The sequence below is a fragment of the Ruditapes philippinarum genome, unplaced genomic scaffold (genome assembly GCF_026571515.1).
Source record: "Ruditapes philippinarum isolate M1 unplaced genomic scaffold, ASM2657151v2 ctg6728_1_1_1_1, whole genome shotgun sequence".
Classification (NCBI taxonomy): Eukaryota; Metazoa; Mollusca; class Bivalvia; order Venerida; family Veneridae; genus Ruditapes; species Ruditapes philippinarum.
The window spans coordinates 56,811-77,783 of NW_026866303.1; the positions used below are offsets into that span (position 1 = coordinate 56,811).

Consider the following 20,973-nt stretch of genomic DNA (forward strand, 5'->3'; position numbering starts at 1 on the left):
ACCTTTATTCTCTGCATCAAAACTCAAAGCTGGTGTTCAGCAGGCGAAAACACCGCTTAGAGCGATATTATTTCTGACATGAACCCCACTACACTATAGATAGGCCGTCGCTTTTGTCAAGATGAAACCGGGACTTACATGCGCAAGGAACTTGCAAGGAACAATATATAAAACCATTTTGCCTATATATGAAACAGAAGTAGCAATATATATGTTGATCTTAACATTACGTCGTAGGAATTTTTATTATATGGAACCAAAGTAGCCATTTATGGAAGCAGATGTCCTTATATGCAACAGATATATCACTATATTGAAATAAAGACATCTGGTTTCATACGTGGCTACTTTGGTTCTATATATAGAAAAATTGGTATTATATAATGTGATAATCAACTTATATATTGCTTGAGTTACGCCATATAAGAGTTACTAAGCTAAAGGGCTAGGTTCACTAACCATGGGTTTTTGCAAAAAATAATTCTATGCAAATCTAAAATCTTCATCATCGTCAACATTGATGTTTATGTACAATAAATCGTTAAATGATGTGATGACATCTATGAAATTTGAAGTCACTCAACGATAGCCCCGGAGTTTCCCATCCAGGAGATATGAGTTAAAAACTTTATCAAGAACTGTCTTGATAATTTTCGTCCTTTTTCATGCTTATCAAAATATTTCAGTAAACAATATGTTATCTCATAAAATGTAACATATATTTTTTCTTCAGACTTTAAACATTTTAAGTCATTGCTATCTGGTAGGTATTAAGATATTAAAGATTTGTTAAATTAAATTGCTTAATTGTTTAGCAAGAAGCAATAGATCTCATTATTTCAATATCATTATTATTTAAAATATTCACAAGAAGTTGCAAAACCAGCAAAAGTGTTGGGAGTCAAGAGACAACTTTTCTTTTCTTTTAACCCATTACTTCATGAGCATTTTGTGAAAAATGGCTTTTTTCATTGAAAAGTCTCCCGTTACAAGTTCAAATTGCTATAATACTATAAAAACTGCTTCAATATTAATCAAACTTGGCACACATGTTGACTGGACCATTGCCTTTGCAACAACATGCTCAGGCTTTAAATTTTCTGTTACCAGGGCAACAAGGGGAAATCTCAGAATTGCCAAAATCAATTTTTTGCGTTGATTTTTTCCACCAAAATTGATTTCAAAGTGCTGCAACTTCTCAGATAGAGTCAAATGCTTTTCAGCGTTAGTTACACGTTACCTTATGATCGATCTGGGGTCATTTTTAGCCTCTCACAAGTCCAAAATTTTCTTGGCGATGAGGGGGACTGCTGCACCCCTTCACCCCCCCCCAACAGAAGGGGGCACATCCCCTTTGTGGCAACCCCCTGATGTATCTTTTGGTTGGGGGCCGCGCCGAAAAAGTGGTCACTTTTTTTACAACATTTCTCGAACAAAAACAAGTGTTGGGGGCCTAAATAAGGCATTTTTTCACCATTTGAGACAACAAAAAATGGAGGGGGTGAAAGGGGGTTAAAAGGCGTCTATATCGCGTAATGGGTTAATTAGACTTTTCCAGGGTGAGCAAGAAGCATAATTTAGAAGTAATCAGTGACCACCAAAGTCTAAATGTTTAAACTAATAACTAGACAGAAACTATGACTTACAGAAGATCCATCTTTTTAGTGTGCATACATGTAAGCAGACCTCTATGGAATGGATGACAGTATTGATGCATAAAACTGCCTTTTTGTGGCTGTGTTTATGTGGTTAAAATGTGTTCCAATATCTCCACCGTTACATGGTACCTAACCTATGTACATCATGGGGAGGGTTGGGGAAAAATTGGACTGATCGTCATTAAGAAGATGTATTGGAATAACATTAACCAACTCTAACGTCATTGGGGTAGTCCTATCTTACATAAATTATGGTTATGAAATATTTTTTCCTTTTTGATTTGATATAACGACGGAGTAATCCAATGAACGATGATGTTCCCTGTAAAAAAATATATTTAAGTTGCGATGTAAAATACATTATCACTGGTCGCGATAATATATTACGTGTTTAATCATGTTTACATTCTTCATTCAATTTGTTTATTCTAATGTCTGTAATCGGAAAAAAGTATTGCAGCTGTAATCCTTTCAGACCCCCATCAGTACCAATTCAAGACAAGATACATCACACAATGAATGCAGAATAATTGCTTTTTTCACATGGTATCATTTGTAAAGAAACGTATTTTTTCAGTAAAAAGTGGTAGATAATATCTACAAAAACAAAGATGTAAAATATGAAATGTTTTTTCTTTAAAATTTATTCATTTTTATTCAATAAATCACAATTGAATCCGTTTTAATATTTATATTTCCCTTCATGGAGACAAAATACCCTGCGAACTCTGTTAAAGACATCGGACCTGAAAAGAGAGCCAAAATAAATGTCTAAAATGGCGTTTTCATTTTCATTTGTTTTACCAAACATAGATATAGTAATATTTACTGTTCTAAAATAGCATCTAATCATTTACAACTTATATTAACGATAACATGGTATACCAATATACTATATACTCGTATGAACGTACAATAATACAAGAAATGTTGTAGAAATGAGATCAATATCAAATTCAATATTATATAATACACAAGAATAGGTTTATATGCAATTACATCACGTTAAATTTGTCAACATACATTGAGATGTCATAAAGCTACCACGCAATGACATATTACAAATGATAAGTCTATTTTAATGGGCGTTTATCGAATAAAATTATTGAGTGTGCGCATATTCTTAGTCGACGCAAGGAAGACGATATTTATTACATTGAGTGAATAATTTTCTAGTGCATAAATGAGTAAATGTGCGAACATTTACACATGAGATAAATACAAACAATTTTTAAAATCTAATATAGTCAATTATCTTTCTTGCGTGTATGTTTTTGTTTTGCTTGCTGTTTATATCAATGACTGTGACACACTGACAATGTATGTTTCCACAGTATTGTATTACGCTAAATTATGTATCAAATAAAATTGTACAATTATGAAAAAAATTACAATTCATCACTTTAATCCCATCCTCCTCTTCGTCCCCATCGCCTTCGACAACAAAGCTGTTGTCTGTATCCACATCGTCCTCTTGAATATTCTCCGTGCCAACACCTATATCTGCAGCTACAACGTCCACCACCACCACCAGGTCGGTACTGGGCTGAAATATTTACGAAATAATGTTGTAGCATATTAAATAATTAAAATCAAAAACTCAAGTACCATCAATTTCTTTAATTTTCTACTACTGATTTATAGTTATAAGCATAGAATAGTCAAAGTTTGTGTTGTTGGTTACGAGTATCAAAAAGCCACAAATTCCTAAACTCTCAAAAAGGTGGAATTACTAGTAACAATTTAAAACATATTCACAATTGTACATGGCAGCAAGATAACATTTTGTTACTTTTACAATTAGCGATGTTCTTTTAAACTGTTAAACAAAGTTATAAGATGAAAAGAGAACTTTGTACAAAATAACTGAACCAACCATGATATGGTATCAATGTTGATACGTGCACTTTATAATAATGTTTTGTTTAAGAAAAAAATGCACAGCACCATGGAAAATATGAAGGTTTGTTAAAGATGCTTTGTGACTCAGAAATCTATATTTTATTATTCTTTAGAAATGTGAAACATACATTTAATATGTTTTATTAATTGACATAGAGCATGTTAGATGTTTAACTACTAACGAAAGTAGCGCAAATTGTGCAGTGATTTGTCTCTAAGATAGCAAAATGTAAACAAAGAAGTATATTGACTTCCATAAAAAATACTAATTCACTATAAATTTACCATTTGCCAACAGCGAAAAAGAGTTAAAGGTAGTTCATCTATATGGCAAATGTGTATTTCTTAGAAACTTTAAAAAGATACCAAATAATAAAAAAGATCTTGAGAAATAAAACTGATAGCATTTCTGAGACATAATGGGCTCAACAACTATATATTTTTGCGATTTAACAAAGATAAAGAAAGTATATGAATTGTCTTCGAACATTTGGATCAACTTATAAATAAGTAAATGCTTGGGAACACTTTATGATTTTTTCAATACTTGAAAAATATCAGATTTTTTTAAATAGTTATATTTGTTCAAAACGTATGTCGTATTGTACAAAGTAGATACAAAATATGTAATTATCTTACCTTCTGCTACGTCAGGAAGTATCACCATGGTGATGCAGCCTACCAATAATAAAACCATAAGCAACTTATTCATTGTGGAAATAAATGTTCAAACCTCACTCTATAAAAACAATAAGTAAACCAGATCAGATATGAATTGAAATAATTTTAACGATCTTATATAGGTTATCATTTTCCCGGATGTATCTATATTCTTGTTTCATGTGGTAAAAAACTGACGTTTTCTGATCAATAACAAACATGTAAGTCGTGTCGTAAAAACAACTTATACATAAATGTTTATACAATTGATTGGTACCGATAATGGAACGGTTATATTTAACAATTTTTAATAACTTTACACGTGTTATTCGAAATAAAATTGACTGTTAACACTGAAAATGTTTCTGCGCCATAAATCTACTTTTAAAATGTTTACAACTTGTCGTTGTCATTGATTATCATTAAAATTACGGAAAAAGTAATATAGTAAGTTTTGCTGTTCTGCTGTAATACGAACTAACTATAAAGATCTGCTCTTCTATTTTGTAAAGAGTTTAAAATATACTGGTAGTTTGTTTTATTAAATATCTTCGTTAACAATTATTGTTCTTGAGGTATTTTACTGTTTCTATTTTTGCAGACAATAATAGGTGTCAATATCTACCTTAAGATTTGAAGGACTTGGGCATCCACCGAAATGTTTACTAGTCTTTGATAAAATTTATAGAAGTATTTTTTTAAACAAAACAAAAAGCCTTTTGATAGTAAATTCATAAGATTCAAATTATTCATTAAGAACATGCATTCGGTACTAATTATCATGTCATTGCCACAAAAATGTGCAGTGTCAAATAAAGCATTTCTTTCAGTAAAGACATTGTTTTTTCGGTTAATTAACATAACCGAACAAACAATCAGACAAAACATCACAACTTTAATATTCAGGTCACATCTATTCGAAATTTGTATCTTACTTACTTACTTACTGGCGTTCGCTCTACACGATCACGCCAGTATCCGCGATGAAGGTTGTGGTCCGCCGCAGGTCCTCAACGTCTCCGTACAGCTTCTGCTGGAGTGTTGCACCTCGGGGCCAAGTTGCTCCTCGCCCCTGGTCGTGTCTTTTGCATCTTTGGAGGATATGCTCTGTAGTCTGGTCCTCTTCTCCACAGGGACATATGGGGGACGGCACCAGTTTGTACTTCCTGCACATGTGTGCATTCAGTCTGTTGTGTCCCGAGCGAAGCCTGGCCATCACCACTTGTTCTGGTCGGTTTAGCATGTGGTAGGCATCCGCTTCCTGTCTTGTCTTGGTGAGAGCCTTGATGATGGTGGCTTTCTCCTTGTATGTCACCTAGTTATCTGGTTGCTCCAACTGGGCTCCTACCCTAGCCAGCTTGTCGGCCTCCTCATTTCCTGGCACTCCACAGTGAGATGGTATCCACTGAAGTGCAACATTACAGGACGAACCAAGCTTGTTCACGGCTTGCGCTAGTTCAGCAACATTGTTGTTTTGTAGGGCCTCCAGAACTGATCTTGCATCTGTGAGGAAGACTACAGAGGTGATTTCTTCTGGCGAGTTTTCTATCAAAAAGACTGCCTTCATGAGTGTCTCAGTCTCTGCTCTGTAATTACTGCAGTGCTTCCCAGTGGCGATGTAATGGGCTGTTTTCTGGCCTGACGGGTACGTTATGTGAATACCACCGCCTCCATCCTTAACGGCTCTAGTGGCTGACCAATCTGTGTATACATGGGTCCATGTGTCCAAAGGATAGTCTGCGTAGATAGCCGCAAGTGTCAGACTTCTACGGATGGTCTCATTTTCCTGTTTGCCCATGTCTAGTCCAGGAATAGCAAGTGCCACTTTGACTGCAGACAGGTCATTTGGTGTAGGGTCGGTGATGTCTGCTCGGCCCAAGGGAATTGTCTGAGTGTTTAGTTCAGCTGCATGCTCTCTACTCAGCTTCTTTGCTTGATGTACAAAGCTGCAGCGCTTGAGGCGGTTCTTGGTGAATCCCTCAAGTCTGCTGTTCATGGGGTGGTCTGGGAGGGACTGGTACTTGTTTGCCTGGAGAAGGACCTTGGTTTGTCTTCTTTCGTGAAGTGTTTGAATTCCGGTCAGTTTCTCCATGAAGGCGATTGGTGTAGACTTGGTGGCCCCTGTGATGATACGAAGTGCCTGGTTCTGTACTTTATCCAGGGCTTGCTGGTTTGTCTTGGCTGTTGTGGACCATGTGGCTGAGCTGTACTCCATGGTGGGTCTTACTGTGCCCTGATATACAGTCTTCAGTATTTGCTCATTTGCACCCCAGGTTGTCCCAGCAAGTTTTCGCATCATCCCAAGTTTCCTTCGTGCCGTCCCTTCTACACGGCTGATGTGTGCTTTCCAAGTCTGCCGCTTGTCAAAGGTGACCCCAAGGTATGTGGCTTCGTCTTCCTCCTTCAGTGGAGTTCCAGCCAACATGACCTTCCCAGCTCTCTGCTTTGTTGACAAGGTGAACAGTGTGGTGGACGACTTCTCTTTGTTGATCGTGACACACCAGTCTTCGGCCCATGCTGCGAGTTTGTCCATAGCTCTTTGCATTCTGTATGTGGCCGTAGAGGCGTGTTCTTCTTTGCACCATAGCACCAGGTCGTCAGCATAAAGAGCAGCATGAACTCCCTTAGGCAGTTCAGACACCAGGTCGTTGATGAAGACCAGAAAGAGTGTCGGGGATAGGACTCCACCCTGTGGGACGCCATGGCGTAGCAGGAACTTCCTACTGTTGGATTGGTTCAGGCTGACTCTGGCTCTTCTATTAAACAGATAAGAGTTGATCCATTTCAGCATGGCCCCTCCAACTCCATTCCTCATGAGCTTTACTTGTAGCCCTTCTGTCCAGACTTTGTCGAACGCTCTTTGTAGGTCAATCCATGCTGTAAGGACCACCTTTTGCTCTTGGAATGCGTCTTCGACTTCCTGCGCTAGGTATGTAGTCTGGTCTTCTGTGGAACGGAATTGCCGGAAACCAGCCTGTTCAGATGCCAGCAGGTCATTGGTCTCCAGGTACCACTTCAGGCGTGCGTTCACAATCCTCTCCATGGTCTTAACAACACAGCTGGTGAGGCTGATTGGACGGTAGCTGGCTGTTTTTTTTTGGGTCCTTCCCTTTCTTCAGTATAGGGATCATCGTTGCCTCTCTCCAAATCTATGGTAGCTGCCCTTGTTTCCAGCTGTAGTTGTATATGTCCAGGAGTTTGCACATTGCTGTATTGCCCAGGTGTGTCAGCATCTCATTTGTGATTCCGTCAGGACCGGGAGATTTTTTGGTCTTTAGTTGCCTGAAAGCTGCCTGAACCTCATGAAGCGTCAGGCGTGAGTCGTCCATGCACTCTGACGTAACCTTAGGTGTTTTCCTGTCCCTTTGTTCTCTTCTTGCTTCCCTCAGTCGTTCACTGTTGATGGGGATCTCGCTGACATCTTTGTAGTTTTGGGCAAAGACGTTTGCTGCTGGTTTGCCCACCAACAGCTCTCCCTCCTCTTCCAAGGTAACTGAGCCTCTCGCATTGTCTTGGTCGTCGTTCAGCTGTTTTGTCAACCTCCACAACTTTCGGCCATCTCTCTCGAGGTTCAATGAAGCTGTCTTGTGTCTCCAGCTTTTTCTTTGGGCCTCTAGCTTGTGCCTTAGGAATTTGGCCTTGGCATGCTGTAAGTTGTGGTTTGCATCCTGTGAGGGATTGTTTTCGGCTTCAACTCTGGCTTCGGACACCTTGGTTTGCAGCTCCTCTAACTGCTCACTCCAGTAGGGCTTGTAGTCTTTCCTCGCACCTCTAGGGATGGACTGCTGTGCTGACTTAAGGATGCATTGGTTGAAGTCCCTGACTATGTTGTTAATGTCTCTGCCTTCAACTCTGATGTCTTTGCAGAGTTCATCACTCACAGACTGGAAAAGGGGCCAATCAGCCTTTTTGTAGTTCCATCTGGGTAGGCTAGATGACATAGAGACAGAGCGGTCCAGTATGATGAGGACTGGACGGTGATCACTGCCTCCAAGTTGATCAGTGACTTTCCTCTGGACATGTCCGAGTATGTCGTCAGTACAGAAGGCAAGGTCAGGCGTTGATGTCGAGTGCCATCTTCTCGAGTAAAAAGTTGGGGGAAACTCCGGCTGATTGATGAGGTTCAGCCTGTTGTCATCCTGCCAGGTCTCCACTTCCTCTCCTCGGTTGTCCATGTGGTCATATCCCCAGCTTTGTGAGTGACTGTTGAAGTCTCCAACAACCATGAGGTTTGTTGCTTCCATTGGGATACTGTCTAGGGAAAGAGCTTTGTCATTTGGAGAGTACATATTCACAAGAGTCATTTGAAAGCCGTTCAATCTGAGGCTCAGCACTTGGAATTCCGAGTCATCCATATGCATTTTAGTCTGGATAGCATTGATGTTGTTCCTGACTAATGTCATGATGCCTCCTTTCTTTCTGCCAACCCTGTCGCTTCGGAAGCACTGGTATCCTCTGATCTTAAAGGATTTAGCTGGTTGCAGGTGTGTTTCCTGAATGCAACAGACATTGATGTCATTCTCATGAAGGAAGTGCTGAAGTTCAGTCTTTTTGTTGAAGACTCCTTCTGCGTTCCAATGCATCACTTTGAAGTGTTGCTGTTGGACTTTCCTCCTCCTTGGCTTGTTGTAGCCCTTTGGTCTCCTCTTGGCATGATGGAAGGAGTGACCCCCAGTAGCTTTGGGTGGACTCTGTCGAGGCTCAGAGCCCGGCACTGTATCTCCCTGGAGGGGTTCCAAAGATCCAGCACCACATCGATGAATACCATTGTTTCGTGTAGTCATAGCGTTGGTTACGTGATGCAGTGGTTTGTTAGAGAGTGCCAATGGCCCATTCATCAAACCTAAATAGGCCGTGAATTAATATGATGTAAACAAAAACTCTGAAAGATTGGTAATCCCTCTTGTATTAGTCAATTAAAGATTATTGATTCAGAAGTGAATAGATTCATAATTGAAGTTCTTTAGTATCATAAATAGTTTAATAGATAAGTGAGGGATAATGATCAATGATAAGATACGGCATATCTTTATATAAAAGATAATAATAAATAGTTTTATTCATCATATAAATGCCAAGACTCATATCAACTCTTGTATTACTTATTACTTTATAACAATAGCCAAATAATTCGTTCTATAGATGTTAACAATATTTGAAATAAATATCGAAAATTTCAAATATAAAGTCATGAAAACAGCACGGAATTTTTTAAAAGAAATGCATTTAAACATAGTTATACATACATGTTGAATAAACATATTGCTAAGTAATAATGTCGATTAAAGGGAGACACAGACAAAATTTTCATTTCTTAGTTTTGAATTTTTATCATTCCTAATTCTGTAAATGCCCTCAAAATCAATATATTAGACAGTCAAAGGAACAAAACTTTTCTCCATGTAAAGAGTAAAATGGTGGTTTGCTAACCTGACCCGCGTGGGTCAGGTTAGAGCGCTAGGATTTTACAATAGTTGTCACAGTGAACTCTGGAAACGTTAAAGAACATGTCAAATGAATGATTTTGACTTGTTTCAATCATACAATATCCACAGTATTTGTTAATGTAACTTCAAGTATTTGTTCAAGTCACCTGACTTGTTTTAAAACTATTCGGTGATTCTATTTGCGTCTAAATTTTGTACAACATATATAGATATATTTATGTTTCAAATCCAAAATATATAGAATTTAAAGAGTAATTCATGCTGAAACTTTTATAAATGTCATTTTAGCTCGAGTTGAGTAGAAAAGATCATTTTAATATTTTTGTCATTATTTTTGCCTGAATATCCCTTTAAGAGGTAATTTTGTTGTATTTTTATTCTAAGATATGACCCCGGATAGACATTGTTTCTTTACAAGATGTCTGTCGTTCCATTTCTTGATTATTGAATAAAATAATTCTTGTATACAATGAAGCTTTACATTAATTATTTTGTGAATTTTCTAAAGTGTAACAAAGAATTTTTATTCGATCTAGATATATGTGTTTCTTATTTTAGAAACATCATGGCTATTAAAATGTATCAAGGCCAAATACTATGCCAAATAAATGAATGATGTGCTTGTTAATATGCTAGGCTCTCGCTTTGATCTATACATTAATACTGATTGCGATTTTATATTATATTTTTATCATATTGACATTATTTTTCCAAGCTGTGTTATTTAATATATTCAATTCGTAATGGTTTTTTTGTTTGTTTTTTTTATTTATTTTGGGGACATAAACTGTGAAATATTGAAGCTTTATGTTGTTTTCCTGGGAAATTTGAAGATTGATACATCGAAAAATGAATGCAGTCCGATTACAACTGTCACATAGTACAGTAGCATATTAAAAAAAATCTGACATATGTTAATTTTATCCAGGCTATATTCTTATTTTATCGATTTAATTGTGAGTCTTTGTTAAATTTTGTAGTGGTGTTGTCTAAACAAAAATGTCCCTTGTGTTAAATTAATTTCAAAAAATAACATGTGTGCTAACTTAAAGTGACATACCTTTAACAGAGTAGTCTATAAAAACATTTTTGAAAGGTTAAAAGTTTAGGAAAACATTCGTTTTGAGACTTATCCTGATGATAAAAAGACATATTGATTCAGTTGTTGTTATTAATTCAAAGAAAGGTTTTTCAGATATTAAAATAAAATGAATTATAATGTCTATCGGTCCGTCTGTCCGTACGATGTTAACCTAAAACGGTAAGTTGGATTGTTCTAACTTTCTACCTGTACACATGGCTTAGTAATTTACACACTTACTAATCAATACAAAATACATGATCTGGTTTAGTAACACAACTATTGCTTTCATTTGTTAAAGTTCTTGCCCTTTTTCAGCACTAACAATTTGATTATGGTTGACCTTAACCGGAAGTTCTTCCTATACTAATGGCGTCATGATTTTCATGCTAGCCTATCATTACAAAGTAAACGTTATTGCCCAGTTATATAGCTGTGCATCCATATTTTCCAGTTATTTCCCTTATCTTATATTTGGTAGGAACATAAATTGAAAAATCTTTTGCAGTAGTCGGGGGTCAGCCGGCTAAAATAGATTTTTTACACTTTTGCTCATACAGCCTTTATTCATTTACAGATTTTATTCATACTAAGAAGGAAATAACTTGCATGGTATTCTGCTTTTGGATTGAGTTTGGGGTAAGGGGTCAATGTCATGGGTGCCAATGATAAATTTTTAATTGCTTACACAGACTTTATTTATTGACATACGTTTTTCATATTTTTAGGTTAACATCTTATGCGGTCTTCCTTTGAAATGAGCGACGAGTCAGTCGATCAAGGTCACCAGTACTAAAAATAGATATTTAAACTATTGCATATACAACCTTTATGTATTTGATATGAATAAGGTGCCAGTGGGTCAATTTTAGGGGTGCCAAAATATTTTTTTTAACTTTTACATGTTTATCATTTTTCTTTTGACAGATGTCTTTTATTTTCGGTAGGAATATTAAACATGGGAATTCTTCTATCTTTGAAAGGAGGTAGGGGTCAGTTAGGTTAAGGTCACCAGTGCTTAAAATATATTTTTACACTTTTTACCATACAACATTTATTTCATTACAGACGTATTTCATATTTGGCAGGAAGATAACTTTCATGACCTTCTTCCCCTTGGATAGAATTAGAGGTCAGTATGTCAAGGTCAGGGGTGCCAAAAAATACTTTATCACTTTAGAGTGTGAAACATTTTTCTTTTGACAAATACCTTTTATTATTGGAATGAACATAAATTGTCTTCTCAATTTGAAAAGAGTCAGGGGCCAGTTAGCTCCAGGGCAGCGTTTTACTAACATTACGTAGGTTTTTACGAAAGAATTATCGTAATTTTACGCTTACGTTTAAATCGTAAGTGTGTTCGACAAAACGTTCGTAAGTTTTTTCTTAAACTTACGTTAAAATCGTGAGTAACTCTTCAAAGGAGGTTTTAAGAATTAGTCAATAAAGAAGCGTTTTGGTAATTTTCAATGACCACAAGACATTTTTAAACAAGGCTAAACTAGAATTTCGTAGCGTCATCAGGAATGTTGCTGTGCAGTTCGTATTTTAAGTGCATATTGTGCCATCAACCACACAGGGGTTTCTCTCGATTTTAAAATAAATGTATTATTTTTATATGAAATGTATACCTTAATCACTTAAACAACAATATTTGTTGTTTATTTATTTATTTATGTATTTATTTATTTGTTATGTTATTTATTTATTTTTATTGTATTTATTGATTTAATACCTATCAATTAAAAAGAAAACCCCTTGATTTTAACGATTAAAATTACACCATGCGAACAACAAAAGCTATTTAAGTTTGTAGTCATTATTGTAGTGTAACCTTTAAGTATTTTAGTGAAGTTATGATATCTGAATATTTGCTATAAAAACAACTGCAACAGATACTTTTATGTACATTTGCAAATCATACAATTTAATGCACAGAAAAAGTTCATCATCAATTTAGATACTCTCCTATCCCGTCTTCACTTACTTGATACAGTATTAAATTTACTGAGTTTCAGTTAACATTATATGTACTTTATAAAATTCTCAATAAATCTTTATTTAGCATGTTAAAATAATATAAAACACTTAACAACTGATTTAAAATACATGAGGTCGAGCTCAACAACGACTAAGGGCGGTATGGGGAACCGGTATATTTGTGGGGAAGAATATAATAGTTAAAAGGCTTTCGTCTTTAAGCTGACAGTTTTTTATATTTACTAATTTTCATTTTCAACAAGTCCGTAAAGCCACATTATCCTTTCCTTACTTAGATTTTACTTTTGTAGAGCCGCTTTCACCATTAAAATATATTACCAGTCACATCTGTCTCTAAATTCTAGCACGAAGTTATATGTAATATTAATCCGAGATTCTAGCTTTCCTTCTCTGCCATAATTCATTGATGATGTCAGTCTTTTTTACGTAAGTTTTAAGTCAACAAATTTTAAGCGGAACTTTACGTAAAAACTTACGAAATTTTTACAATAAAAAACGTTATAGCATTGTTTACATTTTTGGGGTAACTTTTCTTTTCATATAGTCTGATTTTATTGACCTGTCAATTATAAATACATTATACGTAGCACTCATTTAAATATTCGATTCTCCTTCGGTTCTGTCCGGATAGATTATGGAAATTAGTTTGGGGTATATGACTAATGTTTTGAAAAGTCACATTAATTTATCTGAATGCTTATGTTCTTGTCATATCCGCAAAAGCTCAGTCGTTTGAGTGATTAACTAATATATTAATCTATGGTTCGATCCATATTTTTGCCATAATTGTTTTAAGACCCATCTTTTTCTTTATTTTTTGACGTATGTTTTAATGAATAGGGCTTGCAAAATATTCTAAACGGGTATGACACAATTTACAACCACAAATTTTGTTTTGTATTGGATTATTTGGCATTAAAATGACATTTAATGACTTTAATTTTAATTCTTAAACATGCTATTTCAAAAGTGTACGGTTCAGAATGATTGAATATTTGTCACATGATAGCAAGTATAATAAACTTTTTGTTCTATTAAGTAATGCATACATGTAAAAAAGTGATAAGATAGGAAATGTTATAACATTATTATGTTTTTATTCAGTAAATCACAAATGAATCAGTTTTAATATGTTTTTCTTTTCCTTCATTTCTTGTAGACAAAATATCTGGTCAACTCTGATGAATAAATTGAACCTGAAAATAGAGGAAAGATACAAATAGAAATGGACTTATTAATTGTCAATTATTATACTTAAACAGATAATGAATACTAGTTCATAACCTAATGAAATTTAGCCTGAAACTAATCGGGTGGGCTACTCAAGTATGAAATGTTCCTCTGCATAAATGTGTACGTGAGTGAACAGTATGTGCGAGATAAATAATGTCCATTTTCTTTTCTCGTGTGTATGACTTTCTATTGCTTGCTGCTAATATACCTGGCTGAGACACTATGACTATTTATTTTCTCTATAATATTGCATAACGCTAAATTATTTTTACATGTACATATTCCTTTCAAAATTATATGTGCATAATATTATTTTCAAATTAAGATCATAGGGAATATTCACCACTTTAATCCCATCCTCCCCATCGTCTTCTACAACAAAGCTGTCTTCCGTACCCACAGTGTCCTCTTGAATATTCTCCATACCAACAACTATATCTGCAGCTACAACGTCCACCACCATCAGGTCGGTACTGGGCTGAAATGATTACGAAATAATGTTGTAGCTTATTAAATTGATATAAACAAAAACTCATAAATCATCAATTTCCTTCGTCATTTTCTATAACTGGGTTATGTATGTACTTGTAAGCATTGAAGGTTTACAGTTTGTATTGTTTAATATTAAAATGCAAGAAGATTCTTAAAAAAATTATCAAGATGGGAACAAAAGACGAAACAATTCAATACATGATGTCATGAAATATTTATAATTGTACATTGCAGTAATATAAAATTCTATTACTTTAACAATTCGTGATGTTCCTTCAAATTGATAATTAAAGTTATAAATAAGAACGAGATTTTTTACAAAATAATTGGACCTATCATTACACGATGGCAATGTTGAAACGTATACTTGATAATTCTTTTATCGCAGAAATTGCACAACACCATGGGACATATGACAGTTTGTTAAAGGCACATTGTGACTCAAAAATCCTTATCTTTTTTTTAGGAATGTGAAACATGCGTTTAAGATGTTTTATTACTTTATTCAAAGCATGTCAGATGTTTAACAGCTGAAGAAAGTAGCTCAAACCGTGTGGTAATGTGTCGTAAAGATAACAAAATGTAAAAAAGTAGTATTTTGACTTCCATACAAAACACTAATTCACTTTCACACAGAGAAAAAGAAAAAAAGGAGTTCATCTATAATGTAGATGTGTATTTCTTAGAAACTGTGACAGGATACCAATATCAAAACGTTTTTGAGTAGCACTTCGAAAGCATAATGGTCTTTACTAATCAAGTTTTTTTATGATTTAACAAGGATTAAATAAAAATATATGAATAGTCTACAAACATCTGGATCAACTTAAGTAAATGGATGTTAAAAAAACATTATTAAAAAATAACTGAATCTTTTTAAACAGTAATATTTGTTGAAAACTCCTGTCGTGTAATACAATGTATATACATTATATGTATCTTACCTTCTGCTACGTCAGGGAGCATCGCAATGGTGATGCAGCCTACCAATAACAAAACCATAAGCAAGTTATTCATTGCAAAAATAAATGTTCAAACCTCACTCTATAAAAACAATAAGTAAACCAGATCAGATATGAATTGAAATAATTTAAAGATCTTATATAGGTTATCATTTTTCCCGGATGTATCTATATTCCTGTTTCGTGTGGTAAAAAAAACTCACGTTTTCTAATCAATAACAACATGTAAGTCGTGTTGTGAAAACAACTTATACATAAATGTTTATAAAATTGATTGGTACCGATAATGGAACGGTTCTATTTAACAATTTTTAATGACTTTACACGTGTTATTCGAAATAAAATTGATTGTCAACACTGAAAATGTTTCTGCGCCATAAATTTACTATTAAAAAGTTTACAACTTGTCTGTGTCATTGATTATCATTAAAATTAGGGAAAAAGTAATATCAACGTTGAACATTATTGTTATGTCATGTTCTGTTCTTTTGTAATACGAACTAACTATAACGATATGTTCTTCTATTTTATCAAGAGTTAAAGATCTACTGGTAGTTTGTTTTATTAAATATGTTCGTTAACAATTTGTTTTTTAAACTTATTGTTCTTGAGGCATTTCACTGATTCTATTTTTGTAGACAATAATAGGTGTAAATATCTACCTTATGATTTGGAGGACTTGGGCATTCACCGGAACGTTTACTAGTCTTTGATAAAATTCAGAGAAGTATTTTCTGAAACAAAACAAAAAGCCTTTTAAAAGCAAATTCATAAGATTCAAATTTTTCATTAAGAACATGCATTCGGTACTAATTATCATGCCATTGCCACAAAAATGTGCACTGTCAAATAAAGCATTTCTTTCAGTAAAGCCATTGTTCTTGCGGTTAATTTACATAAACCGAACAAACCATCAGACAAAACATCACAATTTTAATATTCAGATCACATCTATTCAAAATTTGTATCATTCATCAAACCTAAATAGGCCGTGAATTAATATGATGTAAACAAAACATCTGAAAGATTGGTAATCCCTCTTGTATAAGTCAATTAAAGATTATTGATTCAGAAGTGAATAGATTCATAATTGAAGTTCTTTTGTATCATAAATAGTTTAATAGATAAATGAGGAATAATGATCAATAATTAGATACGGCATATCTTTATATAAAAGATAAGACAAATAGTTTTATTTATCATATAAATGCCCATACTCATATCAACTCTTGTATTACTTATTACATTTTAATAATAGCCAAATACTTCATTCTATAGATTTTATCTATATTTGAAATATATAAAAAATATTAAATATAAGAAGTCATGAAAGCACTACGAAAAATTTATTTCAAAATGCATTTAAACATAGTTATACATACATGTTGAATAAACATATTGCTAACTTAAAGTAATAATGTGAATAAGAGGTAATTTTGTTGTATTTTTATTCTAAGATATGGCCCCGGATAGACATTGTTTCTTTACAAGATGTCTGTCGTTCCATTTCTTGATAATTGAATAAAAAAATATTGTTTACAATGAAACTTCACATTAATCATTTTGTGATTTTTTTATAAAGTGTAACAAAGAATTTTTATTCGATCTAGATATATGTGTTTCTTATTTTGAAATGATCATGGCTATTTAAATGTATCAAGGCCAAATACTATGCCAAATAAATGAATGATGTGCTTGTTAATATGCTAGTTGCTTTGAGCTATACATTAATACTGATTGCGATTTTATATTACATTTTATCATAGTGACATTATTTGTCCAAGATGTGTGATTTAACATATTCAATTCGGAATGCTTTTTATTTGGGGGACTTTAATTGTAAAATAGTGAAGCTTTATGTTGTTTTCCAGGGAAATTTGAAGATAGATACATTGAATAATGAATGCAGTCCGATTACAACTGTCACAAAGTACAGTAGCGCATTTAAAAATCTGACAAAGGTAAATGTCATCCAGGCTATATTCTTGTTTCATTTGATAACACTCTTATCTGATGTTTTCATATCAATATCACCTTGTAAGTCGTGTTATATATAATGTCCATACGATTAATTGGTACTGATCATGAAGGTGGGATAGTTAAAATGTTTGATGACTTAACACTGTCACAATATTTGGAATTAATATATTATTTTAAAAAAACATTATTTTTACAACATGAGTTTGTTCTTAATAGGATTTAAAAAGGATTTCTGAAATCAGTCATTGATAGCTACCATTAAAGAAGGAGGAGGGTAATATCAACGTGTTCCAAACACAACCTTTAAATATGTTCTTTTAAGCAGGAATACGAGCTCTATATTGCTCTGTGCTACTATTTCAGTAACAGTTTTCAAATGAAGTTCTCAAACACATACTATTTTTTGTATTTATTGACTATTATTTCTATTTTATAATGTTCTTTAGAGGTTTCCCTGTATCATAGTTGTATGCTCTCGACAACAGATGATAGGTTATGTATGGCAACTGTATAATGGGCCATTAAAACCATCATCTCGGTGTTATTATATATTTCATTTCTCTTGTCATGTAATTTACAAGTGACTAAAATAAAAAGGTCGATAGAGAGATGCAATAGCATTTTTGTAATAAAGAAGGGATAACAAATTATGTTTTATTTGTGATTCAAACATAGAATTCAATTGCATCTCTTCACAACCCTGCATGTCACAGCCTTGTCAGTTTAAACATAATCCTAATTACCGTTTTGGAAACACTTATATGGAAGAAATATGGACGACTTGCACTTATTCTTTATCCCTCTTGTACACCTCAGTTAAACCGAGTCTGCAATTCTCATGTAATTTTGTTGTGATTAATGCTTCCGAGGGATCACTTTGTTTCCAGATTTTTATACGTCACAACAGCAGGTGCCAAGTGTTGTGTGACAGCTGTAAAAAGATGCCCCGTACTTCACTTCAGTGTTGTTATATTTTTCTGCTCCTTTGAGATCATTGATGTCAGCACTATTGAGTGTTGAGAATTGAGTACTGCTCAAGCCGGTGCTAGGGGGCGTGAGGGATATTGCACTTATTCATTATCCATCATGTTCAGACTCAAACCGAGTCTGCAATTATTATGTAATTTCGTTCTGATTTATGCTTCCGAGGGATTCTGAGTCTTTGTTAAATTTTATAATAGTGTTTTCTAAAAAAAAGTCCCTTGTGTTAAATTAATTTCACAAAATAACTTGTATGCTAACTTAAAGTGACATACCTACAACAGAGTAAGCTATAAAAACGTTTTGAACTAAAACGGTCAGTTTGATTGTTCTTTTTTTCTATAGCCATGGCTTAATAATTTACACACTTACTAATCAATACAAAGTACATAATCTGGTCGAGTAATATAACTATAGCTTTCATTTTTTCAAGTTCTTGCCCTTTTTATCAGCACTAACAATATGATTGTGGTTGACCTTAACCGGCAAGTTCTTCCTATACTAATGGCTTCATGATTTTTATGCTAACCTATCATTACAAAGTTAACGTAATTGCCAAGTTATATAGCTGTGCATCCATATTTCCCAGTTATTTCCCTTATCTTATATTTGGTAGGAACATAAATTGAAAAGTCTTCAATCTTTTGCATTAGTCAGGGGTCAGCCGGCTAAAATAGATTTTTTATACTTTTGCTCATACAGCCTTTATTCCTTTACAGATCTTTTTCATACTAAGAAGGAAATAACTTGCATGATATTCTGCTTTTGGATTGAGTTTGGGGTAAGGGGTCAATGTCATGGGTGCCAATAATAAATTTTTAATTGCTTACACAGACTTTATTTATTGACATACGTTTTTCATATTTTTAGGTTAACATCTTATGCGGTCTTCCTTTGAAATGAGCGACGAGTCAGTCGATCAAGGTCACCAGTAATAAAAATAGATATTTAAACTTTTGCATATACAACCTTTATGTATTTGATATGAATAAGGTGCCAGTGGGTCAATTTTAGGGGTGCCAAAATATTTTTTTTTTAACTTTTACATGTTTATCATTTTTCTTTTGACAGATGTCTTTTATTTTCAGTAGGAATATTAAACATGGGAATTCTTCTATCTTTGAAAGGAGGTAGGGGTCAGTTAGGTTAAGGTCACCAGTGCTTAAAATATAATTTTACACTTTTTACCATACCACATTTATTTCATTACAGACGAATTTCATATTTGGCAGGAAGATAACTTTCATGACCTTCTTCCCTTGGATAGAATTAGAGGTCAGTATGTCAAGGTCAGGGGTGCCAAAAAATACTTTATCACTTTAGAATGTGAAACATTTTTCTTTTGACAAATACCTTTTATTATTGGAATGAACATAAATTGTCTTCTCACTTTGAAAAGAGTTAGGGGCCAGTTAGCTCCAGGGCAGCGTTTTACTAACATTACGTAAGTTTTAACGTAAGAATTATCGTAATTTTACGCTTACGTTTAAATCGTAAGTGTGTTCCACAAAACGTTCGTAAGTTTTTTCTTAAACTTACGTTAAAATCGTGCGTAACTCTTCAAAGGAGGTTTTAAGAATTAGTCAATAAAGAAGCGTTTTGGTAATTTTCAATGACCACAAGACATTTTTAAACAAGGCTAAACTAGAATTTCGTAGCGTCATCAGGAATGTTGCTGTGCAGTTCGTATTTTAAGTGCATATTGTGCCATCAACCACACAGGGGTTTCTCTCGATTTTAAAATAAATGTATTTAAAGAGCATTAAGGAGAACCGCATATGATCCATCATAGAGGATATTTTAAGAGTTTTTATTTGTTTTGAGAAGTGAAAGAACGACAATGTCCGCAAGTGAAAATGTGGATTTTTTTTATTCTCATTTTTATATGAAATGTATACCTTAATCACTTAAACAAAAATATTTTTGTTTATTTATTTATTTATTTATTTACATGTATTTATGTATTTATTTATTTGTTATGTTATTTATTTATTTTTATTGTATTTATTGATTTAATACCTATCAATTAAAAAGAAAACCCCTTGATTTTAACGATTAAAATTACACCATGCGAACAACATGCGTAAAAAGATGACACAAAAATGCCACACGCAAACAAAAGCTATTTAAGTTTGTAGTCATCATTGTAGTGTAACCTTTAAGTATTTTAGTGAAGTTATGATATCTGAATATTTGCTATAAAAACAACTGCAACAGATACTTTTATGTACATTTGCAAATCATACAATTTAATGCACACAAAAAGTTCATCATCAATTTAGATACTCTCCTATCCCGTCTTCACTTACTTGATACAGTATTAAATTGCAGTTTCAGAGTTTCAGTTAACATTATATGTAATTTATAAAATTCTCAATAAATCTATATTTAGCATGAAATAATATAAAACACTTTACAACTGATTTAAAATACATGAGGTCGAGCTCAACCACGACTAAGGGCGGTATGGGGAACCGGTATATTTGTGGGGAAGAATATAATAGTTAAAAGGCTTTCTCTTTAAGCTGACAGTTTTTTTATATTTACTAATTTTCATTTTCAACAAGTCCGTAAAG

General features: G+C 33.8%; 1 long non-coding RNA gene across 1 annotated transcript; it reads right to left on the reverse strand.

The window, feature by feature from the left end:
* Nucleotides 1-13,842: 13,842 nt before the first annotated feature.
* Nucleotides 13,843-15,530, reverse strand: LOC132732067 (uncharacterized). Its single transcript, XR_009625977.1, has 3 exons — nucleotides 15,419-15,530; nucleotides 14,326-14,460; nucleotides 13,843-13,945 (listed from the first exon to the last, which is right to left on the reverse strand). It is a non-coding gene; the product is annotated as an uncharacterized LOC132732067 (long non-coding RNA).
* Between the last annotated feature and the right edge of the window lie 5,443 nt (nucleotides 15,531-20,973).